This window comes from Castor canadensis, chromosome 6, assembly GCF_047511655.1.
Source record: "Castor canadensis chromosome 6, mCasCan1.hap1v2, whole genome shotgun sequence".
NCBI classification, from domain to species: Eukaryota; Metazoa; Chordata; class Mammalia; order Rodentia; family Castoridae; genus Castor; species Castor canadensis.
In genome coordinates, this window is record NC_133391.1 from 60,510,989 (window position 1) to 60,523,091 (window position 12,103).

Consider the following 12,103-nt stretch of genomic DNA (forward strand, 5'->3'; position numbering starts at 1 on the left):
TAGTACCTGTTCCCCTTTTCCTATTGGCCTCAGTTGCTTTTAAGGTATCTGCTTTAGTTTCTCTGCGTTAAAGGCAACAAATGCTAGCTAGTTTTTTAGGTGTCTTACCTATCCTCACCCCTTCCTTGTGTGCTCTAGCTTTTATCATGTGCTCATAGTCCAATCCCCTTGTTGTGTTTGCCCTTGCTCTAATGTCCACATATGAGGGAGAACATACGATTTTTGGTCTTTTGGGCCAGGCTAACCTCACTCAGAATGATGCTCTCCAATTCCATCCATTTACCAGCGAATGATAGCATTTCGTTCTTCTTCATGGCTGCATAAAATTCCATTGTGTATAAATACCACATTTTCTTGATCCATGCGTCAGTAGTGGGGCATCTTGGCTGTTTCCATAACTTGGCTATTGTGAATAGTGCCACGATAAACATGGGTGTGCAGGTGCCTCTGGAGTAACCTGTGTCACAGTCTTTTGGGTATATCCCCAAGAGTGGTATTGCTGGATCAAATGGTAGATCGATGTCCAGCTTTTTAAGTAGCCTCCAAATTTTTTTCCAGAGTGGTTGTACTAGTTTACATTCCCACCAACAGTGTAAGAGGGTTCCTTTTTCCCGCATCCTCGCCAACACCTGTTGTTGGTGGTGTTGCTGATGATGGCTGTTCTAACAGGGGTGAGGTGGAATCTTAGTGTGGTTTTAATTTGTATTTCCTTTATTGCTAGAGATGGTGAGCATTTTTTCATGTGTTTTCTGGTCATTTGAATTTCTTCTTTTGAGAAAGTTCTGTTTAGTTCACTTGCCCATTTCTTTATTGGTTCATTAGTTTTGGGAGAATTTAGTTTTTTAAGATAACCAAAGATTTATAAGCAGCGATATTCACCATACCATTTTTTTGTTACTATAAAAAGTTTTATTAGGATATATTTGTTATGTGGGGGATTCATAGTGACAGTTCCGATTAGGCTTATTTTGTACATTAGTTACATTGCCCCCATTGTCTCTCCCTCTCAACCCCCTCCCCGTCCCACTTAAAGCAATTGCAAGAGGTTCCTTTGTTGTGTTTCATAGAAGTATATGAAGTTTATCAACCGTATGTCCTCACCTTAATATTCTTCACTCACCCTGCCCCCTCCCACTAGTACCCCCCACACACACTGTACCTATTTTACAGTCCTGTCTTTCATTATTAATATTTAAGTTGATGTTCAAAGGGACATTGGGAGTATACTTTATTTTGGCCCATAACCCCTTTCATTATTCTCCCTTACCCCTTCACCTCCCACTCCCCCTTTTTCAGCAGCTTTCAATATACTTCCTTATATCCTCTACCTTCACAGATGTAATGTTTTACAATATTTCTGACACCCTACATTTTCTTTTTTTTATTGTTCATTTATGCATATGTACATACATTGTTTGGGCCATTTCTCCCCCCTGCCTGCCACACCCTTCCTCTCCCCCTGCCCCCTCCCTCTCCCTCTCTATCCCCTCGCTTCCAGGCAGAACCTGTTCTTCCCTCTTCTCCAATTTTCTTGAGGAGTAGACATAAGCAATAATAAGAAAGGTGTAGCGTTTTTGCTAGTTGAGATAAGGATAGCTATATGAGAGATTCTTAAAATTGCTTCCATGCACAAGTGTATTACAACCTGAATTGATTCATCTCTACCAGACCTCTTCACTACTTCCCGGTCACCTTCCCATAGTGACTTCTGTCATTTTAAGATTACTGTATTAGCTCCTTTGCAGTGGGGACATCAGACACTTTCAAGTTTTGGGTTTCCTACCTATCCCCATACCTCCCATATGTGCTCTCCCCTTAGCGTGTGACCCAAATCCAACAGCATTGCTGCATTTTCCCTAGATCTAAAGTCCACATATGAGGGAGAACATATGATTTTTGGTCTTCTGAGCCTGGCTAACCTCGCTCAGGGTGTTGTTTTCCAGTTCCATCCATTTACTTGCGAATGATAAGATTTCATTCTTCTTCATGGCTGAGTAAAATTCCATTGTGTATAAATACCACATTTTACTAATCCATTTGTCAGTCGTGGGGCATCTTGGTTGTTTCCATAACTTGGCTATTGTGAATAGTGCCGCAATAAACATGGGTGTACGGGTACCTCTGGAGTAACCTGTGTTGCATTCCTTTGGGTATATACCCAAGAGTGGTATTGCTGGATCATATGTCAGATCTATGTTTAGATTTTTAAGAAGTCTACATATTGTTTTCCAGAGTGGTTGCACTAGCTTGCATTCCCACCACATCCTCACCAACATTTGTTGTCATTTGTGTTCTTGATGGTAGCTGTTATAATAGGGGTGAGGTGGAATCTTAGCGTGGTTTTAATTTGCATTTCCTTTATTGTTAGAGATGGTGAGCATTTTTTCATGTGTTTTTTGGCCATTTGAATTTCTTCTTTTGAGAAAGTTCTGTTTAGTTCAGTTGCCCATTTCTTTTTTGGCTCATAGATTTTTGGGAGAGTTTAGTTTTTTGAGTTCCCTGTATATTCTGGTTATCAGTCCTTTGTCTGATGTATAGCTGGCAAATGTTTTCTCCCACTCTGTGGGTTGTCTCTTCAGTTTAGAGACCATTTCTTTTGTTGTGCAGAAGCTTTTTAATTTTATGTAGTCCCATTTGTCCATCCTTTCTCTTAGTTGCTGAGCTTCTGGGGTTCTATTGAGGAAGTTTTTGCCTATACCTGTTTCTTCCAAAGTGTTTTCTACTCTTTTCTGTACCAACTTTAGAGTTTCAGGTCTGATATTAAGGTCCTTGATCCATTTTGAGTTGATACTAGTACAGGGTGATAAACATGGATCTACTTTCAGTTTTTGCAGACAAATAACCACTTTTCCAGCAACATTTGTTGAAGAGGCTGTCTTTTCTCCATTGTATATTTTGTCAAAAATAAGGTGGGCATAGCTGTGTGGATTCATATCCGGGTCCTCTATTCTGTTCCACTGGTCTTCATGTCTGTTTTTGTGCCAGTACCATGCTATTTTTATTGCTATTGCTTTGTAATATAGTTTGAAGTCAGGTATTGTGATACTTCCAGCATTGCTATTTTTCCTGAGTATTGCCTTGGTTATTCATGGTCTCTTGTGTTTCCAAATGAACTTTAGTGTAGATTTTTCAATCTCTGTGATGAAAGTCATTGGGATTTTGATGGGAATTGTGTTGAACATGTAGATTGCTTTTGGAAGCATAGCCATTTTTCCTATATTGATTCTACCATGAGCACGGAAGAGCTTTCCATCTTCTGTAGTCTTCCTTGATCTCTTTCTTCAGGGGTTTGTAGTTCTCCTGATAGAGGTCATTTCCATCTTTTGTTAAGTTTACTCCTAGGTATTTGATTTTTTTTTGAGGCTATTGTAAATGGAATTGTTTCCATATATTCCTTCTCAGTTTGTTCATTGTTGGTGTGTAGAAAAGCTAATGATTTTTGTAAGTTGGTTTTGTATCCTGCCACCTTGCTGTAGCTGTTTGTGGTGTCTAGGAGTTTTTGGGTAGAATTTTTTGGGTCTTTAAATTATAGGATCATGTTGTCTGCAAATAGGGATATTTTGACAGTTTCTTTACCTATTTGTATTCCTTTTTTTTTTCTTCTTGCCTAATGGCTCTGCCTAGGAATTCCAGTACTATGTTGAAAAGGAGTGGGGAGAATGGGCACCCTTGTCTTGTTCCTGATTTTAGAGGAAACGGTTTCAGTTTTTCTCCATTAAGTATGATGTTGGCTGTAGGTTTGTCATATATAGCCTTTACAGTGTTGAGGTACATTCCTTCTATTTCTAGTATTCTTAGAGCTTTTATCATGAAGTGGTGTTGGATCTTGTCAAAGGCTTTTTCTGCATCTATTGAGATGATCAAGTGGCTTTTGTCTTTGCTTCTATTAATGTGCTCTATTACATTTATAGATTTGCGTATGTTGAACCACCCTTGCATCCCTGGGATGAAGTCAACTTGGTCTTGGTGGATGATCTTTCTGATGTGTTGTTGGATTCGGTTTGCCATTATTTTATTGAGGATTTTTGCATCGATGGTCATTAAGGAGATTGGCCTATAGTTCTCCTTTTTGGAGGTGTCTTTTTCTGGTTTGGGGATGAGAGTAATACTGGCTTCATAAAGTTAGTTAGGCAGTGTTCCTTCCCTTTCTATTTTGTGGAAAAGTTTCAGGAGAGTTGGTATCCATTCTTCTTTAAAGGTCTGATAGAGTTCAGCAGAGAATCCATCAGGTCCCGGACTTTTCTTTATCGGGAGAGTCTTTAAAGCTGCTTCAATTTCATTTTGTGTTATAGATCTTTCTAGTGATTGATATCCTCTTGGTTCAATTTTGGATGGTCATAAGTATCTAGAAATTTGTCCATTTCTTCAAGATTTTCAAATTTATTTGAATATAGGTTCTCAAAGTAGTCTCTGATGATTTCCTGGATTTCCATGGTGTTTGTTGTTATCTTCCCTTTTGCATTTCTGATTTTACTGATTTGGGTTTTTTCTCTCCTCACTTCAGTCAGGTTCGCCAGGGGTCTGTCAATATTGTTCATTTTTTCAAAGAACCAGGTTTTTGTGTTGTTGATTCTTTGTATTTTTTTTTTCTATTTCATGATTTTGGCCCTTATTTTTATTATTTCTCTCCTTCTGTTTGTTTTGGGATTTGCTTGTTCTTGTTTTTCTAAGAGTTTGAGATGTAGCATAAGGTCATTTATTTGAGATCTTTCTGTCTTTTAAAATATGCACATATAAACTTTCCTTTAGAACTGCCTTTGCTGTGTCCCATAGGTTCCAGTAGGTGGTGTTTTCATTTTCATTAACTTCCAGGAACCTTTAAATTTCCTCTTTTACTTCATCAATGACCCATTGATCATTGAGCAATGTGTTGTTCAGCTTCCAGTTGTTTGCATGTTTTCCACTGTTGTTTTTGTTGTTGAGTTCTAGTTTTAATGCATTGTGATCAGTTAGAATGCATGGGATTATTTCTTTGCTGAGGCTTCCTTTGTGCCCTAAGATATGATCAGTTTTGGAGAAAGTTCCATGGGCTGCTGAAAAGAATGTATACTGTGCAGCAGTTGGGTGACATATTCTGTAGACATCAGTGAGGTCCATTTGATCTATGGTGTGATTTAGTTCTAGAATTTCTTTATTGATTTTTTTGTTTGGATGACCTATCTATTGGTGATAGGGAGGATTAAAGTCTCCCACTACCACTGTGTTGGAGTCTATATATGCTTTTAGGTCCTTCAGAGTATGTTTGATGAAATTGGGTGCACTGACGTTGGGTGTACATAGGTTGAAAATTGTTATTTCCTTTTGGTGTATTTCACCTTTTATTAGTATGGAGTGTCCTTCTTTATCTCATTTGATCAATGTAAATTTGAAGTCTACTTTGTCTGAGATAAGTATTGCTACTCCTACCTGTTTTCGGAGGCCATTGGCTTGGTAAATCTTCTTCCAGCCTTTCACCCTAAGCCAGTGCTTGTTTCTGTCAATGAGATGGGTCTCCTATAAACAACAGATTATTGGATCTTCCTTTTTAATCCAGTTTGCCAAATGGTGTCTTTCGATGGGGGAGTTAAGTCCATTAATATTCAGTGTTAGTATTGATACGTATGTGGTGATTCCTGTCATTTACTCTATAATTCCTTGTCTTTTCTTCTCCTGTGGTTTGGTGATTCCTGTCCTCCCATGGTTTTGTTTGCTTTCATTTTCTGTGTGCAGAATTCCTTGAAGAATCTTTTGTAGTGGTGTCTTGGTGGTCATATATTGTTTTAGTTTCTGCTCATCGTGGAAGACTTTTATTGCTCCATCTATTTTGAATGATAGTTTTGCTGGGTAGAGTATTCTAGGGCTGAAGTTATTTTCATTCAGTGCCCAGAATACCTCACTCCATGCCCTTCTTGCTTTTAAGGTTTCCGTTGAGCAATCTGCTGTGATTTTGATGGGTTTACCTTTGTATGTTATTTGTTTTTTCTCTATTACAGCCTTCAATATTCTGTCTCTATTCTCTGTGCTTGTTGTGGGGTAGTTCTTTTTGGTCAAGTCTGTTTGGTGTCCTGGAGGCTTCCTGTACCTGAATGGGCATAGCTTTCTCTAGATTTGGGAAATTTTCTGTTATTATTTTGTTGACTATATTTCAAATCCCTTTTGCTTGCACCTATTTTCCTTTTTCAATGCCCATGATTCTCAGGTTTGTCTTTTGATGGAATCTGTGAGTTCTTGCATATTCCTTTCACAGGTCTTGAGTTGTTTGACTAATAGCTCTTCAGTTTTTCCTTTAATTTCCATTTTATCTTCAAGTTCTGAGATTCTGTCTTCTGCTTGTTCTGGTCTGCTGGAGTGAGCTTCTACTGTGTTTTGTATTTCTGTTTTATTCTTTTTTCTAAGGTTTTCCATATCATGGGTCACTTCCTCTTTAATATGGTCAATTTTCATCTTTAATTCATTTATCTATTTATAGTGTTCTCTGTTTTACTTTGGTGTTTATCTAGGGCTCCTATGAGTTCATTTATTTGTTTCTGTGTCTTCTCATATTCTTTATTTTTGATGTCTTGAAATTTCTTGAGTGTCTCTTGTACATTTTGGTTGACCATGTCTAGTAACATCTCCATGAAATTCTCAGTGATTACTTGCAGGATTTCTTCTTTGAGGATGTTCTTGTGGGCATCATTGGGTTCCTTGATGTTGTTTATCTTTGTTTTGTTGGAGTCTGGAGCAGGGTATCCATTTTCTTCATTTCCCTCTGAATCCTGTATTAAATTATTTTGGGGGGGAAATCATTTCCATCCCCTTTTCCTCTTCCCATCACTCCAGTTGGTACTGTGCAACTGTGTTCTTGATAGGCTATTGGTGGTTTCAGTCCCCTGTTTTCTTTCCCTTGGTTAAATTTTGTTTTGTGGGAGTATTGGATTTTTAGCTTGGTGTATGTATGCTATTTCTGTCCCTGGTCTAGGTGTAATTTAACTAGTATTAACTAACTCACAATACTAAAACTAACAAAACAAACAAAGAAAAAAACCAAAGAATCAACAGGGAGGGATGAGCAAACAAACAAGAAACAAAACAAACAAGCAAACACAAAAAAAACTTCCAGGTTCAGGAACAATAGAATTTTGGTCTTAGTAGTTCTGGTGTTAGTCCTTCAGCCTCCAGTCCTGGTGTTGGTATTTAAGCAGAAGCTCTGTCTTAGTCTCGCCAGGTGTTTGGAGAGTCTCACCAGTTTTTCTACTTTCAGCTGCAGGTGCTTAGTCAGCTCCTCCCTCAGTGAGGTGTGGCTTGTTCTCAGGTTCCAGAGATCAGCTTTGTGGCCCAGTACCCATCCTGCTTTGGAGTTGGGTTTTTGCTGTGTTGGTTTATTTGTGGCTTGTTTCTTTGCCTCACTGTCTTTCTCTGGGGCAAGGTCAGTGATCCATCACCTGGCCCCCTGCTGTCAGCATGTTATTCTGGTTTGCTGATTGTTTTTCAATTTTGCAGTGTCATTTGACTTTGGATGTTGCCCTCTGGCTCAGGAGATGAGCTTTGTGGACTGCTACCTGCTCTATTTCAGGCAGCAGCTTATCACCCACCCATTCTTGGCCCTTCTGCCTTTCCAGCCATTTGTTTACTGAACATCTACACAGAGATCAGCTCCTTGCTCTTCCCCTCTTCTCCAGTGCGCTTTCAGCACCCCGGCCCCTCTGCTGTGTGTTAGTTTTCAGTTCCTTGTTTATTCAGCTTTTTGTTTTGTTTTGTTTTGTTTTTTGCCAGGGGGTCAGTCTGCCCAGAGGGCAAGGCCGGTTTATCCTGGGGGTGGCTGGAGGAATACCATGTGATGCTTGGCGCTCACCTGTTGGTTTGCTGAATGTCTCCCAAGCAGGTTTGGAGCCGGCAGTGGTGGGAGCCCTCCTGTTCTCTCAGTGTAACGTGGTGTGGAGAAGTTTCCACAGGCTAGGGGTTCAGGGTGTTGAAGTTTTGGTTCTTTTTGGTGCTTTATTTCTGCCAACTGTGGCTCCAGTGTCTCAGCAAGGTTTTTGATTTATGGCGCTCACGCTGGTTGCTTCTGCACCCTAGTCACCATCTTGGATCCTCCCTGCTCTATCATTTTCTTTTCCTTTCTCTCTTTCCCTGAGATCCATATGAGTTCTACATATGAGTTTGTATATGATCTTGCTTGTTTTTGTGTATGCATTTATCTTTGGATCTATCTTCCATGTATGAGAGAAAACATTTCGCCTTTGTCTTTCTGAGCCTGGGTTATTTCACTTAACATGATGTCCTCCAATTGCTTCCATTTATCTTCAAACCGTATGTTATTATTCCTTATGACTGAGTAACACAACTCCATTGTGTATATATACCACATTTTCTTGATCCATTCATCAGTTTCATGGCACTTGGGTTGTTTCCATAGCTTGGCTACTGTGAATAGTGCTGCAATGAACATCAGTGTACAGGTGTCTCTATTGCATCCTGACTTACATTCCTTTGGTACTGTCCCATTTTTAAATGAAGTTTTAAATCTAAATATCCCAATGAGATATTGAATAAATAATGAAGCCATATACATGCAATGAAATTTTATGAGGAAATGTTCATTATGTAATATTAATTAAAATATATGATACAGAATAATTTCTGTAATTTGGTGTCAACTTTGAATTTTGAAGAGATAGAGAAACAGAAAATGAGACTACAAAAACTATGACACAGCATGTGTATAGTTGTTTCCATTTATGGGATTACAAGTGGCTTTTTGTACTTTTTAAATTTCTTATACTAAATATTTTTAACATTTATGAAAAAGAAAAATGACATTTTATGGAACTCAAAGGTAAAAAGAAAATCTTTTTCTTTGTTTTCAAGTTAAGCAAGTTTCTTTTATTCTTCTTTATTTATTTTTTATTAGCACATAATAGTCATACAGAGGATACATTGTGATATTTACATATGTGTGTACAATATATCTTAGTTAGATTTACACCCTTCATTGTTCTCCCTCCTCCCTCTCACTGCCCCCGCAGTCTGATTTCTTAGAACAATTTCATCAGGTTTCATTCTTCTATTTTCATACAGAATACAGAATATATCTACCATGTACACCCTCATTCACCCTTTCCTTATGCCCTCCCCTCTCCCACTGGTATTCACCCCTGGAAAAAAAGAGATGAGGTGTCAATCAAGGAAGTCTCACTGGGGTAAAGCAGAGCAAGCATACTGACTCTATGGCTCTACAACCAATCTCTGCATCATAAAATCCCAACACTATTAATTGATATACACAGATCACAGTCCAGTGCATTAGGTCCCTACTTCTCTTTGAGAGGAGTGATAATAAATTATCTTTTAGAAACATTGGAACCACAAAATGCCAGTCTCAGTTTTAAAAAAATACTAAAGTCAGCAGAGTATTAAAATAGATTTAATCATACTTGTTGTGGCAAAGAAAATTGCTTCTTATGCATATAACCATATCCCCTTTGGCTTCATAAACTCTGCCACTAACAGTAAATTGTGATTTGTCAACATGAGATTATGCTTTCTCAATCTCACATTCAAAAAATAGACTAAAGAATATTACCACAGTGTTTCTTTAGTGGGACTCATACTGGTTGACTATTTTGTGCCAAAGTAACTTCTCTCTCTCTCTCTTTCTCTATACATATATATATAAATATGTAGTATGTAAATATATTTATGTGAATATAATATATAAATATATTTAAAGAACATAAATAAACTATCTAATAGATTACATATATGCACACATTTATAATGTTTCCTGTGTGTACCATGCTCCATGACATTGGGTTTTATATGCACCATCCAATCTTCAAAACAACTTGACTAGAGCTTGTTTTTATCCCTAGTTTATAGCTGAGAAGACTGAGGAAAGAAAGTCACATGACTTACACAAGGTCTAATGACTAATAAGAGTGAAGACAAGATTTCACCTCAGGTCCTCTCACATCAGGGTCAGGCTCTGTTCTATTCCTATCTGTATAGATAATGTGTACATATTGCTGCAGTGACATTGATACAGTTGAAGAAAACTTTTTAATAATTTTATCCAGCAATACATTGTGATTTGTTGACGTGAACAATAACACACATTTTTGAAATGAGGAAAGGAACAGGAAAAATATTTAAAATCTGTGAAAGCCACTATCCTTGAAATACTATACTTTTTTTAATGCAATGTATGTACTAGTCCCTATCCACAGTGTCCTAAAGCAACCAGTAATAATTCATAAGCATTTGCTCAGAATGCTCTTTTTGGCTTATGCTGGCAAAGGGGAGAATAGAAATCTCAAATGATCACAAGAATCAGCACTAATCTTCACAAATCATTTTCAGCATAAAACAATTTTATTAAATTGTGTGAATAATGATTTCATTGCCCTGATTTCATTTGCTTGTTTAAAGCCTAATAAGGATTCTTGGATATGAGTGGAAAAGCTACCTGCACCTGTAGCCGTGCTGGCCAGAGCAAGAAGGGAAGAATTTGAGGTCCTGTTCTGAGATTCAGCGTTCTTTGTCTGGGGAGATGTCACTTGTATATGTCAGTCTGTTTATTCAGCTCTCACAGCAGTTTCTAAGCTGCTGGGATAGAACAAAAGAAAGTGCCTTTTGTGGGACTGGCTGGGAGATGGGGTAGCTAACTTGGCTGAGCTAGAGGGAAATTGGAGACTTATTTGAAGAGGGGTGTCAAACATTTGCTTTATGCTAGTATCAATCTTAAGGTTGTTATTTCAACCTGATAAGCGTTTTTGTGACCTAAAATTCAGTTCTGAAGAGTCCAGTTCAGCAGCACCTTAGGAGAGCATTCCTGCCCAAGTGGAAAATGTCAGAGCCCGTTAGATCTGTGAATTCTGTCCAGCCACCCTACATCCACCACCACCACTTCTGTAACAGATAACCTGCAGAGATGCTGGACTTGGAGCCATTACAAGGCTAATATTTTCACAAGGAAAACTGTTATTGAACAGTTTTCTAATGGATTTAGCACACACAAGTTTTCCTACATCAAGCAGGTACTTGAGTGTGCTCTGGTTCTGTTTCTTCAGTAAATATCTCCAGAAAGGATACTAAGAGGAAAATTCCTCTACATTTATTTTAGTTGCCCTCTGCCCCTCCTATGGATTCCTGAAGAATGGGCTTCATTTGGCTCCCAATTTGTGTCTTTTTTCATGTAAAAATTACCTTTAAAGACTCAAGTACCACAGGGTAGCAGGCAGTTTTTGGTAGTCTCCTTAAGTGATAGGAATTGATTTTCCTCATCTTGACACTTGAAATCTCAGAGGGTGCAATTACTTCATTGCTGGATTGTGCCTCGCAGAACTCACCACGGGGAGTGAGAAGGCGAAAGCCTCAGGGACTTTGTGGGGGGCCGAACAAGCTAGGGTGTCTTGTATAGAGCTGATTTGCCATCACTGGAGAGGGATGCTGCTGGAAAAACAATTGGAACACAGCCATGTTGACTCTGAGCCACTGCCTGAGGGCTGGAGCTGTTTCATTCAGCTTCTTGGGCCAGGCTCTCCCAGCAGAGCTCGCTCCTCAAGCTGCATGGGGCTTTGGCCTGCTACCATTGGTCCTTGGTCCAGTGAGCCATGTGTGAGGTTCAGTAGTGAACCTATGATTCCTCTTGTTTCTGAACCATCCACTAGATGTTTGGTCAAAACAGTCTTCTACAAATGCAACTTACCTCATCACACTGGGTATCTACTAACTAAAGGCACCTTTCCTACACTGCTTAGTCTCCACTGTTAAAAAGGCACAGCTGATCCAGAGCACCACAACTCCACAAATGGACAGACAGTGCACTGTGATTTCTTTGACTTGGGGGCACAAAGGGACTGTGTCCTGTAGAGTCGGGCCATGAGGGAATGAGGAGTTGTGGATGTCCATCCTCAGAAGACAGAAAACAGAGTCATGAAGAGCTCAGGGTGTTTGGGGTTTCATCCTAGCCTGCCAAGTACCACTTCAGTCACATCTGGACTTAGTTTCCTTATCTGCCTGATGAGGATAACAAAACCTTCCTCAGGACTGTTCTGAGAACTACACAAGAAAAAATACGTTGCCCTGGCACCTAGTAGGCACTGGATAAATATCAGCTATTTTTACTATTGGATGTCTTCCA

At 38.9% G+C, this 12,103-nt stretch overlaps 1 protein-coding gene across 4 annotated transcripts in view; it reads left to right on the forward strand.

Moving 5' to 3' along the window:
• Sncaip (synuclein alpha interacting protein) overlaps nucleotides 1-12,103 on the forward strand; it is a 145,432-nt gene that overhangs the window by 107,486 nt on the left and 25,843 nt on the right. The gene's annotated exons all lie outside the window — the stretch shown is intronic.